This window comes from Prionailurus bengalensis, chromosome B3 (assembly GCF_016509475.1).
Source record: "Prionailurus bengalensis isolate Pbe53 chromosome B3, Fcat_Pben_1.1_paternal_pri, whole genome shotgun sequence".
Classification (NCBI taxonomy): Eukaryota; Metazoa; Chordata; class Mammalia; order Carnivora; family Felidae; genus Prionailurus; species Prionailurus bengalensis.
The window spans coordinates 123,309,420-123,335,087 of record NC_057355.1 but is presented as its reverse complement, the minus strand read 5'-3'; the positions used below and the strand labels follow the sequence as shown (position 1 = coordinate 123,335,087).

The following is a 25,668-nucleotide window of genomic DNA, read 5'->3' as shown; positions in this document are numbered from 1 at the left end:
TTGCAAACTAAAATAAATGTATTACAAATTGAATAAATTAGGAGCAGCTGAATGAAATGGCATCGATCCAGATGAAAAATAGAACTGACAGGATTGGGGAAAGCCTGATGTAATCACAGTGCATGAGGAGAAAATAAAACAGAGATTGAAGTAATTAGGGAATGATAGGTACAGAGGACAAAGACTGTCAAACTTAAGGATAATTGGTGCCCCTGAAGTTAAAAAAAAAATAGAAATCAAGAAATGTTTTGAAATATAATATAGGAAAGTTTCACTGAAATGAAGCAAGAATCAGCAAACAAGATGGTACATCATATATACCAAAAACAATTATTCCAGAGTAATACATACCAAAATAGAGCAGTTAAGTTGCTGAAGAAAAAGAATAATCAAAATAAACAAGTTATAATGGACTTCAAGAAAACACATCCTAGTTAAAGCACTAGACCTCAGAGAAAAAGAAAGAATAAATGGAATAAGCAAAAGAGAAAACAATCAGACTGGCTCCAGACTTCTCACAGAAACATTCAACTCATGTAAGGTCTATGAAAGTCTATGAAGTCTATGAAGGTCTAAGGGAAAGCAAGTCTAACATACTTACAAATTATAGAAGACTGTGTTCAAATGAAGGGCACAATCAGATGTTCTCAAACATGGTAGAATGCAGGCAATAGAGAATCTCAGCAACTTCTTTTAAAAACCAAGAAGACCAGGACAGGGAGTATGTTAGAAGCCCTCAAGAAGATCTCCTACATGGGGCTTTTAGATCTCCCAGGAGGCCATGTGGAAGTCTTCCCTTCTCTCAGGGAAAAATGAGACCAATAGACTGTGAACCTTATTTTCAGGCAATGAGTATCAAGTGCATCTGTGTGGAAGCAAAATGAGGGTAACTACAAAGTCCTTCTTTGATGCCTCTTTGGATTCTCATTCACCTGGTCACTTTCATACCACTTTCTAATATTAAACAAGGCAAACTGAAGTTTTTATTGGATTTCACTATCGGCCCACAATTTCTACACCAAAGAAAGTAACTAAAATCATGGAGTACCCTTCATTTTGTGGGAACGACTGCACTGGAAACCCCGCTGTCTGCTCCCAACTGCTCTATAACCAAGCCCAGCTCTAGAGTCCAGGACCTTTCAGACAACAGGTGTTCTCACTTCCAGAAGCAAAGCTGGAGGCAGGAAGGCTGGTAGTGTCTAGACCCTGTCTGGGTGCTGCATTTGAACAGGAACAAAGGGCACGTGAAGTCCTTTTCCCCATCTATCTCAAAGTGCTGAAATCACCACCTCGCTGCAAGATAAAGGAATGATGGCACCTCTGACCTGATCAGGATGCATCACAAGCTGGGACACCCCCAACACCCTGAGTACAGGGACAGCTCCCCAGAATGAGATGCATATGCCAGTTAAAGTCTCCACTGAGGCTGCCTTCTGCTGCTCCTGCCAGATGAGAGGGTAAGGGACCAACACCTACCTGGAGAGACAGGATAACACAAAGGTTAGATGAGGACTTTAGCATCAGATGGCCTGGGTTTTAATCTCCTCTGCCACTTCCTGTGTGACTTTGGGCAATTTCCTTTTGTCTGTCTGTTGCTTTAGTTTCAACATCTGTAAAAATGAGGTTAACAGTAGTCCCTACTTCATAAGACAGTTATAAAGATTAAATGTTAATCCATGTAGCACACTTTGAAAAGCACCTGGCACATAGTAAACTCAACAAGATGTTAGCTATGAGTGTTGAGTGTGGAAGAGAGTAACCTAGAAGTGCCTACACACACACACACACACACACACAATGCCACCCTGGGCAATGAGGCTTCTCTGCCCAGGAGCTGGAACCAGGAAAACTTCCTGCTATAAAATCCTCTGGGAAAATAGGATTAGGGTACAGGGGACTAGAGTTTTCTCCCAGAGCTTCTGATAGCGCTTATGCCCACCCTTAGGATTCAACATAAGCCAGGACCACAACCTCTCTCTTAAGGCCTGGCTTGACATCAGGTAATAGCCACTGTAACTAGAGTGTCAATGCTTTCCCTTTGGTCCTCATCACTGTGATACAGATGAAGTAAAATTATTCCCATTTTCAGGTGAGAAGACTGAGGTTCAGAGCAGTCAGGTGATTTTTCCCAACTTCACAGAGCTTGAGGTAGATGAGCTGGGATGCAGATCTATCCTTCTGCCTCCAAATCAGTGCCCCCACCCTCGCATATGTCCCACGTTGTCTCTTTCTGTATCTCTGTCTTTATCTGTGTATCTTTCTGTTTTTCTCTCTGATGTCTGTTCGGCTGTCTCTTTCCTCCTGTTCTTCTCTGATTTTCATTTCTCCCATTCCTTTCTTCCCAGTTTAGACCTTAGATCCCCCACAGTCTATCTAAAACAAAAGAGGTTTAGGGCAAATAGCAGCTCAGGTCACAAGCCTGCCTGGGGATGGAGTTCTGTTTGCAGAAATACAGGACAACTTTGTTACTTCAGAACAAGAGCAGAAGGGAGATTCAGACAGAGAGAGAGAGAGAGAGAGAAACAAGCACTGTAAGAAGCAGCTCCTCATCTGTCATCTTTCTCAGTTCCCTTCACCTTCATTACAAGGCTGCGTTCTGATCATTTTCCCAGACCCCACTGCTCATTCTCAGGGAAGAGAATCTCTAGAAGGAAGGGACAGAGAAATGGCTCTGGTGGCTGAAGAAGTAAGGCCCCATGCAGTTTCCTTCATCAAGTGCATTATGTGGCTGTTTAGAAGAGGCAAACCTGGGCCCTGTGTCTCAGAGCCTCTGAAATGGCAGTCCAAGCTACAGAAGCTCATTTTTTCCCTCCCCACAGTATGGACCCACCACTATCAACTGGGCAGCTAAAGGGCGCCACCTCCTGGCTAGACACGAGTTCAGGACAATGCAGGCAGTTCATGACCCACATCCCCCCTTCTAAAGTGCAAGCAGCACAATCTTCAGTGCCTTACACACCAGTCACCCTTCTAGGTTTTGGGAATTAGCCGACTCCATTGAGCCATGGAAAAATGACCATGCCTTCACTCACCAATTGGAGTCAGCAAGATCACTACCATTGTCAGTGCAGCTGTGCAATGGTCTAAATATTGTGTTCAACGGGGTGCCTGGGTGGCGCAGTCGGTTAAGCGTCCGACTTCAGCCAGGTCACGATCTCGCGGTCCGTGAGTTCGAGCCCCGCATCAGGCTCTGGGTTGATGGCTCAGAGCCTGGAGCCTGTTTCCGATTCTGTGTCTCCCTCTCTCTCTGCCCCTCCCCCGTTCATGCTCTGTCTCTCTCTATCCCAAAAATAAATAAACGTTGAAAAATAAAATAAAATAAAAAAATAAATATTGTGTTCAATTTGCCACTTTTTTTTTAATAATCAGGAAAGGGAAGGGGAAAGTGTTGATACTAGTAAGAAAGTGAAAAGTCTCATAAACTTAGGACAATGGAGGCAAAGGTGAACCATTAGCTTTGACTGGCCACTCAGGGCTCTCCAGCCAGCCAAGTCTGCATTCAACCGTGAAGGAAAAGTGAAATTAAAGGCAAGTGAAGCGCTAGAAATAGAGACACAAAGGTTATGTCTAAAAGGCAAGATGTAATTACAGATTATATAATTTGATCAGAATGCCATTGATAACATGTAAGTCACTGTCCAGCTTTCAGACATTCTGCTTCTATATGTTTTCAAAAGCATATTATAACAAAAGCAAAGATGGCAGCATCCTCCTGACCTACAGGACAGACCTGTGGTGAACTCTGTCTCCGCCATGGGACACTCCAACATGGTCAGAGAAGAACAAGAGGCAGCAGGGTGGGAGGAGACAACTTAGGGATGAAAGGCCTGAATTCAAATCCTGACTCTCCTATTTGAAAGTTCTATGGCTTTAGGAAAGTCAGAATAAATCTCTCTGATCCTGGTTTTTCATCTGTAAAGTGGGATGATAACAATACCCGCCAAACTTACTTCCCAGAATTGGTGTGAGTTTCAGGCGAGATAATGTAAAGGAAATAGTGAAGGAAACAAATGCTGATTGAATGTGCATGTGCTGGCAGTGGGCTAAGCACTTTACATAAGTTGTCTCTTTTAGTACCATGAGGAATAGGTTATTACTGTGGTCTATAAATGAGGACATTAGTAGAGGTTAATTTTCCAGAGATCCCACATATGGGATGCAACTTTAGGGGCACCTGACTTTTCAATGTAATATTTTATAAGCTATGAAGTGTTATATGGATGTAAGGGCAGGGTTTTTTTTTAATGTTTATTTTTGAGAGAGAGTGAGTGGGGGAGGGGAAGAGAGAGAGGAAGACAGAGAATCCCAAGCAAGCTCTGCACTGTCAGCTCAGAGCCTGATGTGAGGCTTGAACTCAGGAACCACAATCATGACCTGAGCTGAACTCAAGAGTTGGACTCTTAACCTACTGAGGCACTCAGGCACCCCCAGGGCAGTTTTTATATAGGAAATTTGTGGGCAATGACTTGTCAGAAGTTAGTGCTCTTTAGTATATGAAATTTCTAGACCCATCTTCCTATTTCCCTTGCTCTTTGCCCCAGACTTCAGATTCTCTCTCCATCCAACTCCCAAAACCTGGCATCTGGGAAATTCCAGTATAAGTCATCTATATGTCTCTCGAATGAGATGGAGGGGGAATGCTTGCCTTTCTATCTTCCCTCTGGTAACCAAGTGAGCCGCTTTCCTGCCTGAGGGAATGTCTGACATCAGGGAGATGGTGAGAAAGCCTGTGGTTCTGGGGACAGACAATTACTCATAGGTCCTATAGCCACATAACTCAAAGCTCCACTTAGGATGGACCTTACTATTGATATTATGAACCACCATGACCACTCTTCCCTCAATACCCCCTCTCTCCCCATCAGAGATAGAATCCCAGGTTGGACAGACTGGTAGTCAGTCCCTGTGTAGAGTTCTGTAAGTTCTATTACATTCCTTCCTATCTCTCTAGAGGCCCTGATTTCCATACCAGGGTTACAACTTCCCTTCTCCATCTCTACCTGCTAGTCCAAGGTATCTCAAACCAAGCCCATCTAAACAACTTAACTGTCCTCAGTACTCCCTATCTCAACATCTTGTGCCAGGCAATAGTATAATCTTCCACACAGAGGACAAAACTAAGTCCACAGTGTCTGCACATAGTAGGAACTCAATAATCATTTGTAGAGTTCATGCATTGAACACACATTTATTGAATGTCATTGGTATGTCAGGTAGTCTTATTGAAGCTGGGGATGCTGTGGTCAACAAGGTAGATGAAAGACAGAGACAGAAAAAGTATGAGTATGGAATGTAATTTTATGTAGTAATGAGTACTAACAGGAAATCTAAACAGAACAATGAGGTAGCAAGTCATGGGTTATGAAGTGGAGGGAGGGGTCTGTTTTAGATAGAATGGCCAGAATAGGCTTCTGAGGAGTTGACATTTGAACCCAGGTAAGGGTGAAGCAAAAGCATGAGACAGGCAGATGTCTGGAAGGAAAATATTCCAGGCAGAGGAAACAGCAAATACATAGGCCTTGAGGCAGTACCAAACTTGGGAATTTGAATCCAAGCAAGAAGGCCAAGGTCACCAGAACAAAATAAGCTAGGAGAAAGGTAGTAAAAGACAAGGTTGAAAAGATAGATCAATTTGGGTTCTGTGGAGCCTGAAGGCCATGGAAAGGGTTGAGATGGGAAACATGTGAAAGCTTTCCAATCAGGGGGTGAAAGACGTGACATTTATATTATAAAATACAGGGTATACAAGGGATACAGGAGTACTGATGCATAGGGGCACTTGTACCCCAATGTTTATAGCAGCACTCTCAACAATAGCCAAATTGTGGAAAGAGCCTAAATGTCCATCAACTGATGAATGGATAAAGAAATTGTGGTTTATATACACAATGGAGTACTATGTGGCAATGAGAAAGAATGAAATATGGCCCTTCGTAGCAACGTGGATGGAACTGGAGAGTGTGATGCTAAGTGAAATAAGCCATACAGAGAAAGACAGATACCATATGCTTTCACTCTTATGTGGATCCTGAGAAACTTAACAGAAACCCATGGGGGAGGGAAAGGGCAAAAAAACAAAAACAAAAAAAAACAAAGAGGTGAGAGTGTGAGAGAGCCAAAGCATAAGAGACTCTTAAAAACTGAGAACAAACTGAGGGTTGATGGGGGGTGGGAGGGAGGGTAGGGTAGGTGATGGGTATTGAAGAGGGCATCTTTTGGGATGAGCACTGGGTGTTGTATGGAAACCAATTTGACAATAAATTTCATATATTAAAATAAATAAATAAATAAATAAATAAATAAATAAATAAATAAAATACAGGGTATATTCTTGTAAAAACATATAACTTACACATGTATTTATATATTATGGATATGCATACATGTATAATACATATATTCAATTGTACATCTCAAATGCTAAACAATTTTTAAAATTTTAATCTGTTTGATTGCATTCAAAATATATAAAATGGGATAACTAGCCATGAATCACATTCTGTTGTCAATCTTCATATGACAGGGAAAATAATTTAGATGTAAGATAGGAGCTAAAGAGTTATAGTGTAACCTGAATATAAAATAGATTCTGGGGAATAATAGTCTAAAAATAGATACTACCTTATAGTAAACCAAAAAAAAAAAAAATGGCTAATAATTTCATTTCATTGTCCCTGAGTTTCTTTTTTGCTATATTATTGATTTGATCAAAAGATTGTGAAATGCATTTTGAATGCCTGAGGAAAGGTTTTTTTTCATGCCATATTTTTAAATTGGAGTATTAAATATACATAACAAAAATTATATCATTTTAACCATTTTTAAATGTGCCGTTTAGTGGCATTGAGTTTATTTATACTGATTTTTAACTAATTTTTTAAAGTTTATTTTTATTTATTTTGAGAGAAAGATAGACAGCAAGTGGGGGAGGGGCAGGAAGAGAAGGAGACAGAATCCCAAACAGGCTCCACACTGTCAGCACAGAGCCCAATGCAGGACTTGAACTCACAAACCTGTGAGATCATGACCTGAGCTGAAATCAAGAGTCAGATGCTTAACTCACTAAGCCACTGGGCAACCCTATTTATATTGTACAATCATCAATACCATTCATCTCCAGAATTTTGTTCATTCTCTACAACTGAAACTGTGTACCCATTAAACGATAACTCCCCATTGTCCTCTCCCCCAGACCCTAGAAACCAACATTCTACTTTCTACCTTTATGAATTTTACTACTCTGGGTACCACACACGTAAGTAGGATCATACAGTATTTGATCTTTTGTGATTATCTTCTTTCATTTAGCATAATGTCTTCAAGGTTCATTCATGTTGTAGTATGTGTCAGAATTTTCTTCCTTTTTAAGGATTAATAATTCTACCTTGTATGTATGTACTACATTTTGTTTATCCATTCACCTGTTGATAAATACTGGGTTGCTTATACCTGTTGTCTATTTTGAAAGTGTTGCTGTGAACATGGCTGTACAAATACCTGTTCAAGTCCCTGCTTTCAGTTATTTTGGGTATGTATCCAGAAATGGGATTGCTAGATGATGATAATTCTATTTCTAATTTTTTGAGAAACCACCTCTTTTTCATAGCCACTGCACCATTTTACGTTGCCACCCACAAAGCACAAGTGTTCTAATTTCTCTATATCCTTGCCAACACTTACTATTTTCTGGTTTTTTGATAATAGCCATCCTAATGGATGTGAGGTGGTATTGATTTGCATTGTGGTTTTGATTTGCATTTCCCTAGTGATTAGTGATGTTGAACATCTTTTCGTGTGTTCATTGGCTATCTGTATATCTTCTTTGGATAAGTATTTATGCAAATCCTTTGCCCATTTTTTAATCAGACTGTTTAGTTTTTGTTGCTGAATTTAAGGAGCTCTTTATATATTCTAGATATTAATCCCATATCTGATATATGATTTGTTAGTATTTTCTCCCATTCTTTAGTTGCCTTTTCACTTGCTTGATAGTGCCCTTTGAAGTGCCCTTTGAAGCGCATTGAAGAAATTTCAATGTTCTTCAATTTATCTGTTGTTCTTTTATTTTCTGTTCTTTTTTTTTTTAATTTTTTTTTTCAACATTTATTTATTTTTTGATCAGAGAGAGACAGAGCATGAACGGGGGAGGGGCAGAGAGAGAGGGAGACACAGAATCGGAAACAGGCTCCAGGCTCCGAGCCATCAGCCCAGAGCCCGACGCGGGGCTCGAACTCACGGACCGTGAGATCGTGACCTGGCTGAAGTCGGACGCTTAACCGACTGCGCCACCCAGGCGCCCCTATTTTCTGTTCTTTTGATATCATATCTGAGGAATTTTCTTTTTCAAATTATTCTGGCTGGCATTTTGAGACTTGACTATAAGGATGAAAACAGAGACAAGGTAGGAGGTGACTATGATACAGAAGGAAGTTTATGTGGGCATGAACTAAAGTGGTTGGTAGTAGAAACAGAGAAGAATGGATGCGTTTAGATATAGTCTGAAAATAACAGAAACAACCTGATAATTTGGATGAGAGATACAATGAAAATTAAGGAATAAAAAATGATTCCTACTTTATGACCTGAGCTACTAGATGAATGATGGAGCTGTCATAAGATGGGAACATTTAGGGAAAGAGCTGCTAACCAAAGACTTTGGTCATGTTTTGCTGGAACTGTCTATTATATATCCAAAAGAGGCACCTGAGAGATATACAAAGCTGAAGTTAAGAGAAAAGATCCATGTGGTAGATATGAATTTGGAATCCCCTGGTTATCTATTGCCACAATGCTGCATAACAAAAAGAAACAACCACAAAACTCTAATTGTTTGTGCAGCTGGAGTGACTGGCTAAGAGGCTCTTCTGATCCTGGCTCAAATCAGTCATGTGTCTGGGAGTCCACTGGCCGTTATTTTATCCAGGCCAGCCTTAGCTCTCTGCTTCACAGATATCCCATGCCCTGACAGCCTAGTTCAAGAATATTCTCATAGAAATGCTAGAGGTGCAAGAGTGGAAGACCAAGCCCAATTGTCCAAGCATTTTTCAAGCCACCGCTTGCATCAAACTTTGCTAACATTCCATTGGTCAAAGCAAGTCACATCATCAAGCCCAGGGTCAGTGGAGAGCACTGCCAAGTTATGTGGCAAAAGTTGTAGATCCAGATAGGGTTGAAGAACTTGGGCCATTGTGTGATCTACCACATTACCATTGTGAAGAGAGTGTGCTGAATGCCTTAGGACTAGAGGGAAAGTAAAGATGAGCAAAGAAGAATGAGCAGTTTGTCTTTGCCAAGAACTGAAGAGGAATTCTAACAGGCACCATCCTCAAGCCTTAAATCTTTTTGTCTACCTCTCCTACCTGGTCTCCTGCAAGAGTAAAAACAGTGAGATCTGAGGATGAGCTGAAAGATGATTAAATTATGGCCCAGAACAATGTCACTGAGAATGGTTCAAATTCACATATGTTTTGAAGGTAAAGCTGACAAAACTTGATGGGAGTATAAGGGACAGGTAAGAAACAAGGAGACTCTTAGGGATTTTGTCTGAACAACTAGTAGTGCCATTAATAGGATGGGGAAGACTGGGGGAGAAGCTGGTTGGCGGGGACAAGATAAGAGTAGTTTTGGACATGGAAGGATAAGATCCCAGTGAAGATATTCAGCAGGCATTCGGATATAAATGTGTGAAGTTCAGGATGAAATGCTAAGGCCAAAGATACAACTTTCTGAAGTTACCAGAATATAAGGGGATTGAAAACCAAGGGAATGAATGAAATCACCTAAGGTATGATGTATCTAGAGAAAAAAAGACAAATAGGCTAAATGATTAACTGCATTCTCCCTCTTTACCCCTGCCTCCAGTAGACACCCTCTTCCTGCTTAATATCTCCCAAATGTGGACCCTCCTGTCCACCTCTACAACCCTTACCTTAGCAAGAAATTTTCATTTTTCACCTAGACCACTGCAATTGTTTTCAACTGATCTCACTGTCTCCGGGATCACTTCATTAGTCTCGTTCTCCATATAGTCAGCAGGTGGGTCTTTGTAAAGCAAACCTGTTTTTGCCTAGCCTGCCCAAAACCTTAATACAAACTCTATAATGAATGGATTAGCCTGACATTACCTGAACCCAGTAACTAAAGTTAACTTCACTCTCCCCGGAACAACTAGTAATTCAATAGGAAGCATCAACTACGAAGCCTTTCTGCCAAAAGAAAGAGCCTGTATTTGAACAGCTGCTAGCTCTATCAGTTCCTAGGAAATGTGGCAGTTGGAAGAGCTTGTTCAAGAGCACCGCAAGGGTACAATCAGCCAAATCCAAACTCTGGAAGTTCTGTAGGAAAAACAACCCAGTTTCCTAACAAATTTTTTACTAAAATTAAAAACTTTTTAAAAATTTGTTGTAAGTCAGAGGGTGAATGCATAGAGAACTAATACAGATTGAGAAACAAGAGACAAATCATCCATACACTATATGTGGACTGTGTTTGGGTTGTGATTTAAACACTGCCGTAAAAAAGACATTTCTCAGACAATCAGGGAAAATTGAGCATGGACTGGATTTTACTTGATACTAAGGAATTTTTGTTTATTTTGTCAGGTGTGAAAATGATATTGTAGTTGTATTTTTTAAAAGAAATAATCCAGTATATATATATAATATATATATAATATATATTATATATATATTATATATATAATATATATTATATATATTATATATATTAGGAATATATATATTCCTATTGAATTACTATATATATATCTATCTGTGGTTATATTTTTAATTTTTTTAATGCTTATTTATTTTTGAGAGAGACAGTGTGAGAGTGGGGGTGGGACAGAGATACACATAGAATCTGAGGCAGGTTCCAGGCTCTGACCTGCCAGCACAGAGTCCGATGTGGGGCTCGAACTCACATGCCATGAGATCATGACCTGAACTGAAGTCGGACGCTTAACCGACTAAGCAATCCAGGCGCCCCTCTGTGGTTATATTTTTTAAAAAAGAAATTATCCTGAAGTATCTATGGGTACTGAATTTGCTTCAAGATGCTCCAACAATTAAAAAATAAAATTGAAGGAATCAAAGAAACAAAAGTGGAAGTTAGTTGGTGGTCACTAAAGCTGCGCTATGGGTATGTAAGACTTCATTATACTAATCCATCTTTATGTGTGTTTAAGATTTTTCCATTGTAAAAAGGGGGAAAGAGGAAAAAAGAAAAAACCTTCACACAAGTAGCAAGTCAACATTAAGTTGGCCCTATGCATCTTCATTTCATTCTCCAATCTCTCACCCTCCTGACATGTTATGTTCCAGATACACAACAACCCATGTCTATCTAATAAAATACATTCACAATTTATTAATGTATTTTATCTAGATGTTAACTAATATCAATTTCCATTTTCTCAAAGTCACTAATAGTCAAAATTCCCAAGACCAACACCAGTGTACTGTGATAATGGTCTACAACAGACAGACTTTATTTTGAGTTGCTAACACATAAGTTTTATTGGAACGCTATACACCCTATTTCCTGGACACCTATCCAATTCCCCTTCATACCTCCAAACCTTTCTTTGTATCGTTTCTTGTTTCTGGGTGCCCTGCCTCACTTCTCCACCAGGAAAACTCCTCCAGTGTTCATGATGAATGCCAGCTCCATCACAAACCCTTCCCCTCCATAGTTCCTACCTCCCATTCTAAGTAGTCAGGTGCTCCCCACTCTACCCCCCTGATTCCTTGCATAGATGTCATTGTTGCTCTACATAATTGTCTGTAATGTCCCATGCTAAATGGAGAACTTCTTGGTGTGGTTTTTCTACAGGTATATCACCCAACTCTAGCACATGGCAAGTGCTCAGATAAATTCTTTTTTTTTTTTATTTAAATTCTAGTTAGCTAACATACAGTGCAATATTGGTTTCAGGAGTAGAATTCAGTGATTTATCACTTATATGCAATGCCCAGTGCTCATGCCAACAAGTGCCCTCCTTAATACCCACTCCCCATCTAGCCCATCCCCCACCCACCTCCCTCCATCAACCCTCAGTTGTTCTCTATTGTCAAGTCTCTTTAAATTTTTTTAATGTTTTTATTTATTTTTGAGAGAGAGAGAGAGAGAGAGACAGAGAGTGAGGGAGAGGCAGAGAAAGACACAGAGACACATAATCCGCAGCAGGCTCTAGGCTCCAAGCTAACAGCACAGAGCCGGATGCGGGGCTCGAAGTCACAGACTGTGAGATCACAACCTGAGCCTAAGTCCGACGCTCAACTGACTGAGCCACCCAGGCGCCCCTCTATTGTTAAGTCTCTTGTGGTTTGTTTCCCTCTCTTCTCTTCCCCCCTTCCCGTATGCTCATCTGTCTTGTTTCTTAAATTCCACATATGAGTGAAATCTTATGGTATTTTTCTTTCTCTGATTGACCTATTTCACTTAGCATAATACCCTCTAATTCCATCCACATTGTTGCAAATGTCAAGGTTTTATTCTTTTTGATGGCTGAGTAATATTTCACTGTATATATAGACCACATCATATTACCTAATCATCAGTCAATAAATTTTTGAAGAAAAATGAGGAAGAGAGGGAGAGAGTGAAGAAAAACGGTAAAAGCAGAGCCTCCCTTCCTCCCTTTTCATTTCAGAGATTCCTGAGATAATATATGTGTCCTCAGAGGGCCCAGAAGTATTTTATCCCTCACTGCTTACATCAAGTATATCCAAGAGCCCACTGCCCACTCAGTTCACACCCACCAGGGAAAATAGTCTCTAAGCAGGTGTGAACTTTCATCACAGAGGTCCCATTTCTATGCCTCCTCCAATCCCTAATTTAACAGTAATGACATACACAGAAGTCAACCTTCAAGTTTCCAAAAACTTTGCTATAGTGTCTTGCAGGACCCAAGGCACTGATAGAAGCAGGAAACCTGATTATGGCCACTTTCTCCAGCTGATTACTGCCTCTGGTACTCTGACAGCCCTTAGCAAAAGTTACCTCTCCATCATCATGAAGACAGCAACAGTCAACACACACACACACACACACACACACACACACACACACACACACACACGATTAGGGTAGGAAAACATCCAGGGAGAAAACCAAGAGATCAGGTTTATTTCAACATGTGTCCAATTAACATATGAGATCATGACATAATTCAACTGAGAAAATGCGCATCAAACTGTGCAGTGCTCTTCCAATGCTACAAAGATATGGAAGATGAATTCTCTGTCCCCAAAAGGCTCACAGTTTGGGAAAAGAAAGGCAAGTATGATATAATGTAAAAAGTGCTACATCTGGCCTGTGAGCTAGAGTGCCATATATTGAAGAGAAAAGGGAGTGATTAACTGTGTGATTAACTGTGCAGTATCACACCTGTGGAAAAATGCATTTCTGTACAGTAATAAGGACATAAAGGAAATTTAGAGTAATAAAGTGAACACTGTTCTATTTTCCTTGTTTTCTTCCTTTTCTTGAGGGTAGAATTCAACAAGTCTTTCTTTAGAGAAACATAAAGGACTTAGATCAAGGAATGAAGGGAAGCTATGTGAGGTAGTTTGGAGGTCCTGTGTAGCCTCTGCCCACTTTGGAAAAACAGATTATGGCACGAGCTTTTATGTTTTTGATATTTTTTAAATTTATTTATTTTATTTTGAGAGAAAGCATATGAGTGACCAGAGGAGGAGAAGAAAGAGAGGAAGAAAGAGAATCCAAGCAGGCTCCACACTGTCAGCACAGAGCCCCACGTGGGGCTCCATCCCATGAGCCTCGAGTTCATGACCTGAGCCAAAATCAAGAGTCAGAGCCTTAACCAACTGAGCCACCAGATCATAGCATGAGCTTTTATGAGAAAACAGCCTTGAGTAAGTCATAGTTAGGAGTGGAGGCTCTGGAGATGGACAGGTTGGGTGCTCTCTGTGTGTACCAACTTGGCTATTTATCAGCTATGAGACCTTGGCCAAGTTATTTAACCTGTAAGCCCCAGTTTCCTCATTGTAGGATGGAGGTAATAATGTTTGTTGAAATAATTATATTGAACAATACTTCAATGTTTCTTAAATGGGAATCTACAAACATGTCTTCTGAGTCTTAATAATTTTCTTAAACTACGTTTTTAATGGAATAGTTTTCCATTTGGCTAGTAGATTTAAGATTCTAATATTAACATATTCCAGATCCTCTCTGGCTGACTGGCTCAGAACTAAGTCCTGCTGAAAGACTTCAGCATCAGAGGTTTTGATGCCATTCACACAATTGTTGGCACCAATGACTACTACTTTAATGACGTTAGGCTGGTAAAGAAGGAGAGAGAGAGACAGAAAAAGAGAGACTAACTTATATGTAAATTCTTCTTGAGTTAAAGATAGGCCAAATGATGTCATATCACACTGTGCAGATGGAAGCTTCAGGGTGGTACAGTGGTTTGATAGAGAAATTTGTGGGAGAACTGAGTCATCACTCAGGGCAAGGGAGCAGTGATGTGCCAAAAGAGTCTGTACCCCAGTCATGCACTACAATTCACAGTACGAACAGCTATTCAGTTTCAGCAAACATCATCTGTCACATTAAATAAACGATGTTGATTTGAATTGTTTTGTGTTGTACTTTTGTTTGCACTTAATTTATAAATATCCTTTTGTTTTGTAGTTGATTAAACACTGTAAGCATAAGAAGCTGAGACCTAGCTGTATGTCAATATGTATTTAAGAAACACAATGATCAAGGAGGAGCCAAGATGGTGGAACAGCATGGAAGCTTTTCTGTGTGTCTCATGTCCATGAAATACAGGCAGATCAACACTGAACCATCCTGCACATCTAGAAAACTGATTTGAGGATTAACACAACAATCTGCACAACCTGAACCACAGAACTCAGCAAGTACACAGCATGGAGAGGTGAACTGGGGGAAAGAGAAGCCACGGAGGGCAGGGAGCTGTTTTTGTGTGCAGAGAGAGGATGGAGATCAGGGTTGGGGGGGGCAGAATACGGGAAAAGCACACGTCCCAAAAGCAGCTGGAGAGAAAGTGGAAAGTGGAAACAGCAGCAGGGACTGAACTAAAAAGGGAGAAAGGAGAAAGGAGAGGGTTTAAATTCCATTAAGACTCTATAAACAGGGGGAGCGCAGAGTCTGAAACTATGCAGCTCGATACCTGGCAGTGCTCTGGCAGGAAGGGTGAATCCCCAGGAGCAGAGTGAAGTCTGTGGTCTTCAGGCCACATAGAGAGAGGCGGTTTCCCTGCTGGGAGGACATCTGGTAGAGGCTGTGTGGTCCCCCAACAGGCAAAGGCCCCAGTGGACCTGGGAGAACGACCACATTTGCTAGTGCTGGAACAAGATCTCTGGGAGTAAAGCCTGGTGCCAGATGTGTGTTGTGACTTCCCATAACCCCTGAAACACTGTTGCTACACGATCGTGTGAACTTTTTCTGGGGCGGGCTGGCGTCCAGCCACAGTCTCTGGGCATTGGCCACAGCACAGTCTCGTGAACGTTCCTGGGTGCAGCCGGCACCAGCAATTGCTTAGTGAGACCCTCCCCCAGAAGGTCTGAGCAGGTCAAAGCCACAGTCCCTCAGAAGTAAGGGGTTGGGAAAAAAAGCCGCATCTAAAATAAAACTCAGGAAGAAGGTTCTGCCTGGGTCTTCGTAATGGACAGTGTAAAAATGGGGAGAGGATGGAGGCTGAAGACAAAGGACGGGTGCACAAGTGCTGATCAGGGAGAACAGAATTCTGATACTAGACACTGGGTAGCTGGGTGACGCCATTTTCACCACTCCCGCACATGTACCTACACACCTATGAGTGCCCCGACAATCCACCCCAGTAAGCTAAGCAGCACCATCTAGTGGAGAACGGAGCTGTTACACTAAGCCCCGCCCAACTAGGCCAACCTCACTCTTCAGGAACACAAATCTCTCCGCCTGCTTAGTTTTTGGACTATAAAGCGCTTCATAGCTTGACTTCTAGGGGAAAACAAAGTAATTTGAATCATATTTCAGTCTGTTCGCTGGTCCATCTATTCCATTTTCTTTTTTTTCCTCTCTCTCATTTTTGTTTCTTTTCTTTTTCTTAAATACAGAAAGAGAAAAAAAATGTTATTTTCAATTTTTATTAAAAACATTTTTAATTGTTTTTTCTACCATATTTCATACTTCTGTGTAAATTTTTTCAAATTCTATTTTACTTCCATCATTTCATTTTATTTTATTTCAGTGTATTCATTTTTTCAAATTTTCAAATGATTTCCTTTTTTTTCTTTCCCCTTTTTTCTCTAATCTGTCAAGCCCCTTTCAACACCCAGACCAAAACACACCTAGGGTCTAGCATCATTTATTTGATTTGTGTGTGTGTGTGTGTGTTGTTTTTAATTTTCTCATTTTAATTTTTTTATTTTAATTTTTGTAATTTTAACTTTTTTTACTTCATTAATTCCTTTTCTCCCTTCAAAATGATGAAATGAAGGAATTCACCCCAAAGGAAAGAGCAGGAAGAAATGACAGCCAGGGGCCTAGCCAACACAGATTCAAGCAAGACGTCTGAACCAGAATTTAGAATCACAATAATAAGAATACTAGCTGGAATCGAAAAAAGATTAGAATCCCTTTCTGCGGAGATAAAAGAAATAAAAGCTAGTCAGGATGACATTAAAAATGCCATAACTGAGCTGCAATCTCGAATGGATGCCATGGCAGCAAGTATGGATGAGGCAGAGCAGAGAATCAACAATATAGAGGACAAACTTATGGAGAAAAATGAAGCAGAAAAAAAAAAAGAGGGAGACTAAGGCAAAAGCGCATGATTTAAGAATTAGAGAAATCAGTTCTAGTATTTGTGTTATTAGAGTCCCAGAGAGAAGAGATAGTGTGCTGCTAAACATTTTTTTAACAAATGATGGCTGAAAACTTCCAAAATCTGGAAAAAGAAATCAACTTACAAATTCAAGAAGATCAACAAACCCCAAACACAATAAACCCAAAGAAACTCATCCCCAAACACATCGTAATCAATTTGGTGAAAACTAAATACCAAATAAAAGTCTTGAAAGCAACCAGAGAAAAACAACATATTATCAATAGGAGAACAAGAATTCCAATGACTGTGAATTTGTCGTAAGAAACCATGGAGACCAGGAAGAGAGTCACATCCTTCTTAAAGTTGCTGAGTAAAGAACTACCACCTAGGAGTCTATACTTATCAAAAATACCCTCCAGAAATTAAGGTGAAATGAAAACCTTGTCAGATGAAGGAAAACTAAGAGAATCTATTGCCAGCCAGTCTCCTCTAGGAGAATTGCTAAAGGAAGTTCTTCAGGCAACAGGGAAATAATACCAGAAGAAAATGTGGAACATCAGAATGACAGAAGAGCACCAGAAAGGGGTAAGTGTCTAATTAAGCATGATAAACTATTCTTCATCTCTTAAATTCTTTAAAATATGTTTGATAATCCAAACTAGAATTATAACATCATCTGGTGGACCTTTCAAGGTACACAGATATACTATGTAAGACAACCATACCATAAAACAGAGAGAAGAGAGGGTCTGACAGTTGCTAAGATTTTTACATTCTACCTAAAATGGTAAAATATTGCCTTTAAGTAGTTTGTGAAAAGTTAAGATGTATGTTGTAATCCCTAGAGTAGCCACTGAAAAAAATGTACAAAGACATAATCAAAAAATAAATTAATTAAAATGGAATACTAAAAAACTGTTTAGGGGCTCCTGGGTAGCTCAGTCAGTTAAGTTGTCTGACTTCAGCTCACGTCATGATCTCACAGCTCATGGGTTCAAGCCCTGCATTGGGCTGTCTGCTGACAGCTTGGAGCCTGGAACCTGCTTCGGATTCTGTGTCTCCCTCTCTCTCTGCCTCTCTCCCACTTGCACTCTGTCTCTCTGTCAAAAATAAATAAACATTAAAATTTTTAAAATAAAAACAGTTAAAAAATTAAAACTGTTTAAATAGTCTAAATAAAGGCAAGAAAGGGGGGATTCAAGGAACAAAAAAGAGGGTACAATCATAAAATAAATTATAAAATTGTCAACCTAGGTCAAAACTTATCAATATCTGCATTAAATGAAAGTGATCTAAACATATAAATTAGGACAGATGTTGTCAGAATAGATATTTTAAAACCCATGACCTAACTATATGCTGTCTATAAGAAACTCACTTCACAAATAATGATAAAGCCAGGTTAAAAAGTAAAAATAAGGGAAAAGGTATACTGTGCAAACACTACACAAAAGACAGTCAGCAGGGCAATATTAATATCAGCCAAAAAAAAAAAAAAAAGAAGAAGAAGAAGAAATGAGAAAATTACCAGGGGTCAATTCACCAAGAAGAAATAGCAATCCTAAGTTTATATCTAACAACAGAGATCAAAACACAGGAAGCAAAAATTGAAAAGAACTGAAAGGAGAAGTAGGCAAATATATAATTATAGCTAGAGACTTGAATGCCCTTAATGATAAATAGAACTAGTAAACAGAAAAACAGCAAGAATATAGATGAACTACACAACACCATCAAAAACTGGATCTGACATTTATAGAGCCCTCCACCCAACCACAGAAAAATATCCTTCTCAACAAAACATATCCTTCTCAATAGAACAGCTCACCCAAGAACAGCAGAATATACATTTTCTTGGAACATTCACAAAAACAGACCATGTTGTAGGTCATAAGATAAACTCTAACAAGTTTAACGGAATTGAAACCATACAAAGAATGTTTTCCAACCACACTAGAGTTAAACTAGATCAGGAACAGAAAGATAAGAGAAAAACCTCCAAACACTTGGAAATTAAACAACACAACACACTTTCAAATAACCCAGGGGTCAAAGATGAGTCTCAAGGGAAATTAGGAAATATTTTTAGCTAAATAAAAGTGAAAATACAACACATCAAAATGTGTGAGATGTAGTTAAGGCGTACTTCCAGAGAAATGCATAGCATTAAATGATTATACTGGAATATAATCAAGGTCTAAAGACAATAATCTAGGGTTTCATAGTAAGAAACTAGGGCAGGGAAAAGAGCAAAATAAACAGAGAACAAGTTAAGGAAGGGGTAACAAAGAGAGCTGAAATCAATGAAATTGAAAATAAAAAGAAATCAACAAAAACCAAAAGCTGGTTATATGAAAAGATCAATAAAACTGAAAACTTCTAAACAAAACCCAACCAAAAACAAACAAACAAAAAACAACAGAGAAGAGACACAAATTGCCAATATCAGGATTCAAAAAGGTGCTATCACTATAAACCCCACAGACATTAAGAGGATATAAAGAAATATTATGAACAATTGTACACACATAAACTAAAAAATTTAGATGAAATGGATCAAGTCTTTAAAAATCACAAATTACCCAAACTCACCCAGAATGAAATATATAACCCAAATAGTACTATCACTATTAGAGAAATTTAATTTATAGTTTAAAACCTTCCCAAAAAACATAAGCCACAGGACTAGATGATTTCACTAACAAATTCTACCAAACGTTTAGGAATAAATAATACCAATTCTAGACAATGTCTTCCAGAAAATAGAAAAGAAAGGAGCATTTTGTCTCAATTTATGATGTTACGATTACCTTGACTCCAAAAACCAAAGACTATATCACCTCTCCCCCCCAAAAAAGGTAAAAAGAAAAAGAAAGAAAACTAGAGTCCAATATCCCTCATAAATATAGATTTAAAATTTTCAAAAAAATATTATCATATTAAGTCCAGGAAAATATAGAAGGACAAGTGGAGTTTATTCTGGAAATGCAAGGATGATTCAATATTGGAAAATCAATCCATGCAATCCACCATATCAACAGCCCAAAGAAGAAAACCCTTAGGATTGTATCAATTGATGCAGAAAAGCATTTAACAAAATTCACTATCTAATCACTCTAAAATCCCAGTAAACTAGGAGTGCAAGAGGACATTCTCAACCTAATAAAGGGCATCTAGGGAAACCCTACAGCTACATCATGTTAAATGTGAGACATCAAATTCTTTTCCCCTAGACTGGGAAGAAAACATATTCTCACCAGCCCCATTCAGGTGAAAATCTTAACAGATTGGAAAGGAATAAATAAAACTGACTTTATTCACAACTTTCAAGGTAGAAAATCCTAAGAAAACAACAAAATTCCTGGAAACAAGAATGAGTTTAGCAAGGTCCCAGGCTACCAGATAAACACAGAAAACTCAATCATATTTTCAGATACTAGCAAAAATACATACCATTTATAACTTCAAAAAATTAAATCCTTGGATATAAATCTAACAAAATACATGTAGAATCTGTATCCTGAAAGTTATAAAATGCTGGTGAAATAATGCACATTTGACCTAAATAAATGGTGAGGCATACCATGCTCATGAAGTAGAAAAATCAATACAGTAAACATGTCTATTTTTCCCAGACTGATCAATAGATTCAATACAGCTTTAATCCAACTCCCAACTGGATTTTTGTATAGATTTGGGCAAGCTAATTCTAAAATGTATACAAAAAAGCAAAGGAACAAAATGGTGCTAATGGACTGAATGTATGTGTCCCCTCCAAAACTTATATGTTGAAACCTTAGTTCTCAATGTAGTGGTATTTGGAGATGGGGCCTTTGTGAGCTAATTAGGTCATGAGGGTGGGGTCTTCATGACAGGATTAGTGCCCTTATAAGAAGAGACAAAGGAGAGCTTGCTTCTTCTCTGTCTCCACCATGTGAGGATACAGTGAGACTGCAGTCATCTATGAACCAGGAGGAGGGCCCTCACTAGAACCCAACCATGTCAACACCCTATTCTTGGACTTCCAGCCTCTAGAGCTGAGAAATAAATGTTTATTACTTAAGCTACTCAGTACTGTTACAGCAGCCCAAACTGATAAATAGCTTAAATAATTTTGGAAAATAAAGAATAAGATTGGAGAAATCAAACTACCCGATCTTAACACTCTCTACAAAGGTACAGTAAGTCAAGACATGGTACTAGCAAAGAAATACACACACACACTGGCTTGCCTGGGTGACTCAGTCAGTTGAGCATCCGACTTCAGCTCAGGTCAAGATTTCGCGGCTTGAAGTTCGAGCCGCATGTCAGGCTCTGTGCTGACAACTCAGAGCCTGGAGCCTGCTTCAGATTCTGTGTCCCCCTCTCTCTCTGCCCCACCCCTGCTTGTGCTCTGTCTTTCAAAAATGAATAAACATTTTTTAAAAAGAAAAAAAAATACACACACACACCAATGAAATAGAATACAGTCCAGAAATAGAGCCACACAAATATGGCCAACTGATTTTTGAGAAAGGTACAGAAACTATTCAGTGGAGAAAAGACAGTCTTTTCAGCAAATGGTGTTAGAACAACTGGACAGCCATATTCTAAAAAAAAAAATGAATTTCAAATTAAATTTCACGTCTTACACAAAAATTCACCCAAATAAATCATAGATCTAAGTATAAAATATAAAACTTGTAGAAAAAACAGGTGACAATCTTTGAGATGTGAAATTAGAAAAACATTCTTAGATTTAACACCAAAAATATAATCCATAAAGGAAAAAATTGAGTATCAGACTTCTTCCAAATGGAAGACTTTTAGTCTGCAAAGGACACTGGTAAGAGAATGAAAAACTACAGATTGGAAGAAAATATTTTCAAATCACATATACAACAAAGGACTACATAAAGAATTCTTAAAACTCAACAATACAAAAACAAATAATACAATTTTTAAATGGACAAAGGAATAAAATAAACACTTCATCAAAGAGGATATATGGATGTTGAAAAAAATGTTCAACATTATTAACCATTAGAACAATACAAATTAAAAATCAGTGACTTGTCCACCACACATCTATTAAATGGCTAAAGATAAATTTTAAAGTACCCAAAAGACCAAGTGTTGATGAAAATGTAGAATAACTAGAACTCTCTGAACTTGCTGGTAAGAATGCAAAATTGTATGGCCACTCCAGAAAACAATCTGGCAATTTCTTAAAAAGTTAAATATACACATACTAGCAATCCCATTACTAGTTACTTATCCTAAAGAAATGAAAACTTACATTCTGGGGCACCTGGGTGGCTCAGTTGGTTAAGTGTCCCACCCTTGGCTTCAGCTCAGGCCATGATCTCACAGTTTTGTGAGTTTGAGCCCCATGTCGGGCCCTACACTGCCACTGCAGAGCCTGCTTGGGAGTCTCTCTTCTCTCTCTCTCTCTCTCTCTCTCTCTCTCTCTCTCTGCCCCTCCCCTACTCACGGTGTCTCTCTCTCAAAAAAATAAATAAATAAAACTTTTTTTCAAATTTCCACCATAGGAAGCAGAAGGCAGCAAAATCAAGGAGATTCTTCCCTTACCTACTCCACATCAGGAAGGAAGCACATGTCAAAACTTCTTTTATCAGGGAGTGAACATCTTTCTCAGAATCACCCAGAAATATTCCCTTGTATCTCATTCACACATTCGTTCCTGGATCAGGAAGTGGGCCCACCTCCCCAGAGATCACACCTGAACTGATACCTGAACAAAACTGATCTTCTGTTGGCAGAGGGGGAAAGGAGGCAATATATGGTGTCTGCCATGGCAGTGTTATTATTTCCTCCTCTTTGCAGATGAGGCAACTGTGGCTTAGAAAGGATAAGAGACTTGCCCAAGGTCACCCAGCTGGTAAATGCTGAGGCCAGGTTTCAAACCCAGTACTGTCCGACTGCCAAGCCTGTGCTCAGAATCTCTGTGTCAGTACCTTTTTGGGATGCATTTGATGCAGTGACCAATTCCTTCCCTCCCTGGAGTGTCAAGCTGGAGGGCTAGTCATGATCGTACTGCTAATGACATCAAAGGTCTTGCATGGAGCATGGAGCAAGGGTCCCACTGTGGATCAACATCTGGGCATCCTGCATGTGCCTCCCTGACCGCATATCTGTGAAAGCCCCATCTTCCTGTGGCTCTGCCTTCCTTGGCCTCTCCCTGCTGACCTCTGTTTTCCCCCCTTGAATGGGCCTTTAGAGACTATCAGGCAGAACAGAGCTGAGTAAGGAAGCTGGGCTGGAAATTCTGCCCCTCTGGCTCACTCCTTTATCTGCCTCTCCGGGCTACTTCCTTGGCCCTGTTCTGTCTGCTCATCTTCTCTTTGCTGGTTTCCCCAGGGACCCTGACACCTAAAATAACTCAAAACTCACTGTATATGATTCTACTGCAAACATATCCTCCCCTAAAGTGAGGGCTGCAGATTGTATTTCAATGAGAAAATAAATTAGCAGGTAATAAATTTTCCCTTCTTTCTCTGTGTTCCTAGTGGGCCTTGAAATTAGCAAGAACCAAATGTCACATTAATTTCACTGTCAGGGACCAGGGCTAAGGATGACATCAGAGCATCCCCTGGGATCGGGATCCATTAGCCTGAGGACCAGTGGAGAAAGGGAAGCTGACATTATTCGTGAGCAGGTCCTGTGTGAAGTCCTATTGTGTTTTTTTTTTCTGGGCAGTTTCCCAGGAGGATAGAACTGAGTCTCTAAAAAGTGAAAGGTTTTGGGGTGTGGGCATGAATAGATTTTCCAGCACTTTGGTCGTGTTCTCAACACACTGCTTGTATTCCATCCCTCTTTAATGAGTGCTTGTGGGGAAAGAGCATCTTGTTGTGTCTAAGTGATAGTCTCTCCATTCCAAAAGAATTTCTGCAAAACATTGAGTGGGACAAGGAAGGATTAGCAAGTCCTCGGATTACTTGAGCAATGAAGATATACTGCCATGGGCCTTTTCATTTGGAACTCAGTCTTGGTCAATATCAACATCTTACGGCAAGTCGATAAATCCTAGTATCAACCTCAGTGGAAGAAGTGTCAATGCCTGCTGCCGGCAACTTAGTTTATGGTGAATCAAGACCTCGAACGAGGCTTTAAATTTGCTGATGCTTTTTTCTGTGGGGTTTGTCGTGGCTCACCCGGCCAGATCGATCTGATGCGTCGCGCTGGGGAAGAGGAAAAGGACTGTGGCTCTCGGAGTATTAGCAAGTTCATTTCACGCTGATGTTGCGACAGAGGCCAGGGGAAGGTTTACAGAAGCCGCATTCATCAAGCCAGCAGGTCGCCCACGACAGCCCTCAGGCTTGAAGCAGAGAGACATAGAAGGGAGGGGCTGGCAGGTGGCAATTCATAGGGAGAATTATGGCTTCTACTGGCAAGGGCAGGTAGTGAAGAGGAGAGAGGGTCTGGAGGCTCTGATGGCTCACAGCCTACAGAGAGGAGCCAGAAGTGGGCAGGAGCCTAGTTCACCTCAACCATCAGGAGCTATTTGGAACAAGGGCATTATTCCCTCCCCAGAGTTTGTAGCAGATTGAATGCAAAAATGGCCCTAATTCTCCATCCTTCCCACACCACTTGCAATGTGACTCAGTAGTTCCTTCCATCAAGGGGTTGAGTCTATTTCCCTGTTCTTTGAATTTAGGTTGCCTTGTAACTTACTTGGACCAACAGACTGCAGCAGCACGAGTGGGCAGCAATGTCTCAGTTCCAAGCCTAGGCCTCGAGAGACCTCGCCCACTCCCCACACCCCCTCTCTGTCTCCATCATGAGAATAAGAGCAACTAGCCTTCTGGAGGATGAGAGAGCACATGGAGAAGAGCTAAGTCTCCCCAGCTGAGGTCACCCTAGACCAATCAGCCTCCCGCCAACCTGTCAACTGACCACAGATGCATAAGCAAGCCCAGCTGAGCCCAGCCCAGATCAGCAGAGTTGGCCAACCAATCCATAAACCTGTGAGCTATGATAAAGGGTTATCATTCTAAGTCAGTAAGGTTCGGTGGGTGGTGGGTTGTATAGTATCATCATGTCACCGGATCACGGATACAAGGTTCATCCGATTATTCTTGTAACCACAGCAGTGCCCAGAGGAAAGCACCCCAGGCCCTGAACTTTAGGGCTCCTGGTTCTCTGAGGACCAGAGTTCTACCAGCTGGTGCTAAAAACCTAAAGTTTATATACACACACAACAAAAAACCCACAAGGTTGGTCCATCCCTTCCCCGATAGGCTGCCAGCAAAAGGTCATTCACATTTGCCCAATCTATTCTTAGAAGCAAAGGTCATGACTTCAAAGACAACCAGTGCAGCTTTAGCTCCAGGACAACATGGCTTTTTTTCTGTAATGAATGGGCAAATGCCCATCTGACCTCCACCTCCCCATTATGCCTCTGAGTCACTGAACCATTTGGTGCAAGTGGAGGGTCAGCCATTCCAGGCTAAAAAGAAAAGCGGGGTAGGGAGTATTTTGTATTAGTCATCTGCTGCTGCTGTAACAAATTACCACAAATTCAGTCTTAACACTAATTTATTAGCTGACTGCTCTAGAGGTCAGAAGCCTGACATGGGTCTCACTGAGCGAAAACCAAGGTGTTGCCAGGACCATCTACCTTTCTGGAAGCTCTAGGGGAGAATCTGTTCCTTAGCTTTCCAGGTTTTAGAGGCTGACCTCACTGCAGGGCTCATGACTCCCTGCCTCCATCTTCAAAGCCAGCAACAGTGGATCAAATCCCTCTCACATGGCAGCTCTCCGGCCTCTCCTGCCTATTCTCCTTTTAAGGACACAAGTGATTGAATTGAACCCAATCAGATAATCCAAGGTCATCTCCCATCTCAAAGTTCTTAACCTTAATC

General features: G+C 40.2%; 1 long non-coding RNA gene across 1 annotated transcript in view; it reads right to left on the bottom strand.

The window, feature by feature from the left end:
• Positions 1-1,457: 1,457 nt before the first annotated feature.
• LOC122469396 overlaps positions 1,458-25,668 on the bottom strand; it is a 50,391-nt gene continuing 26,180 nt past the window's right edge. The window contains exon 4 of the long non-coding RNA XR_006293452.1: positions 1,458-1,610. This is a non-coding gene — a long non-coding RNA (uncharacterized LOC122469396). The remainder of the gene's footprint in view (positions 1,611-25,668) is intronic.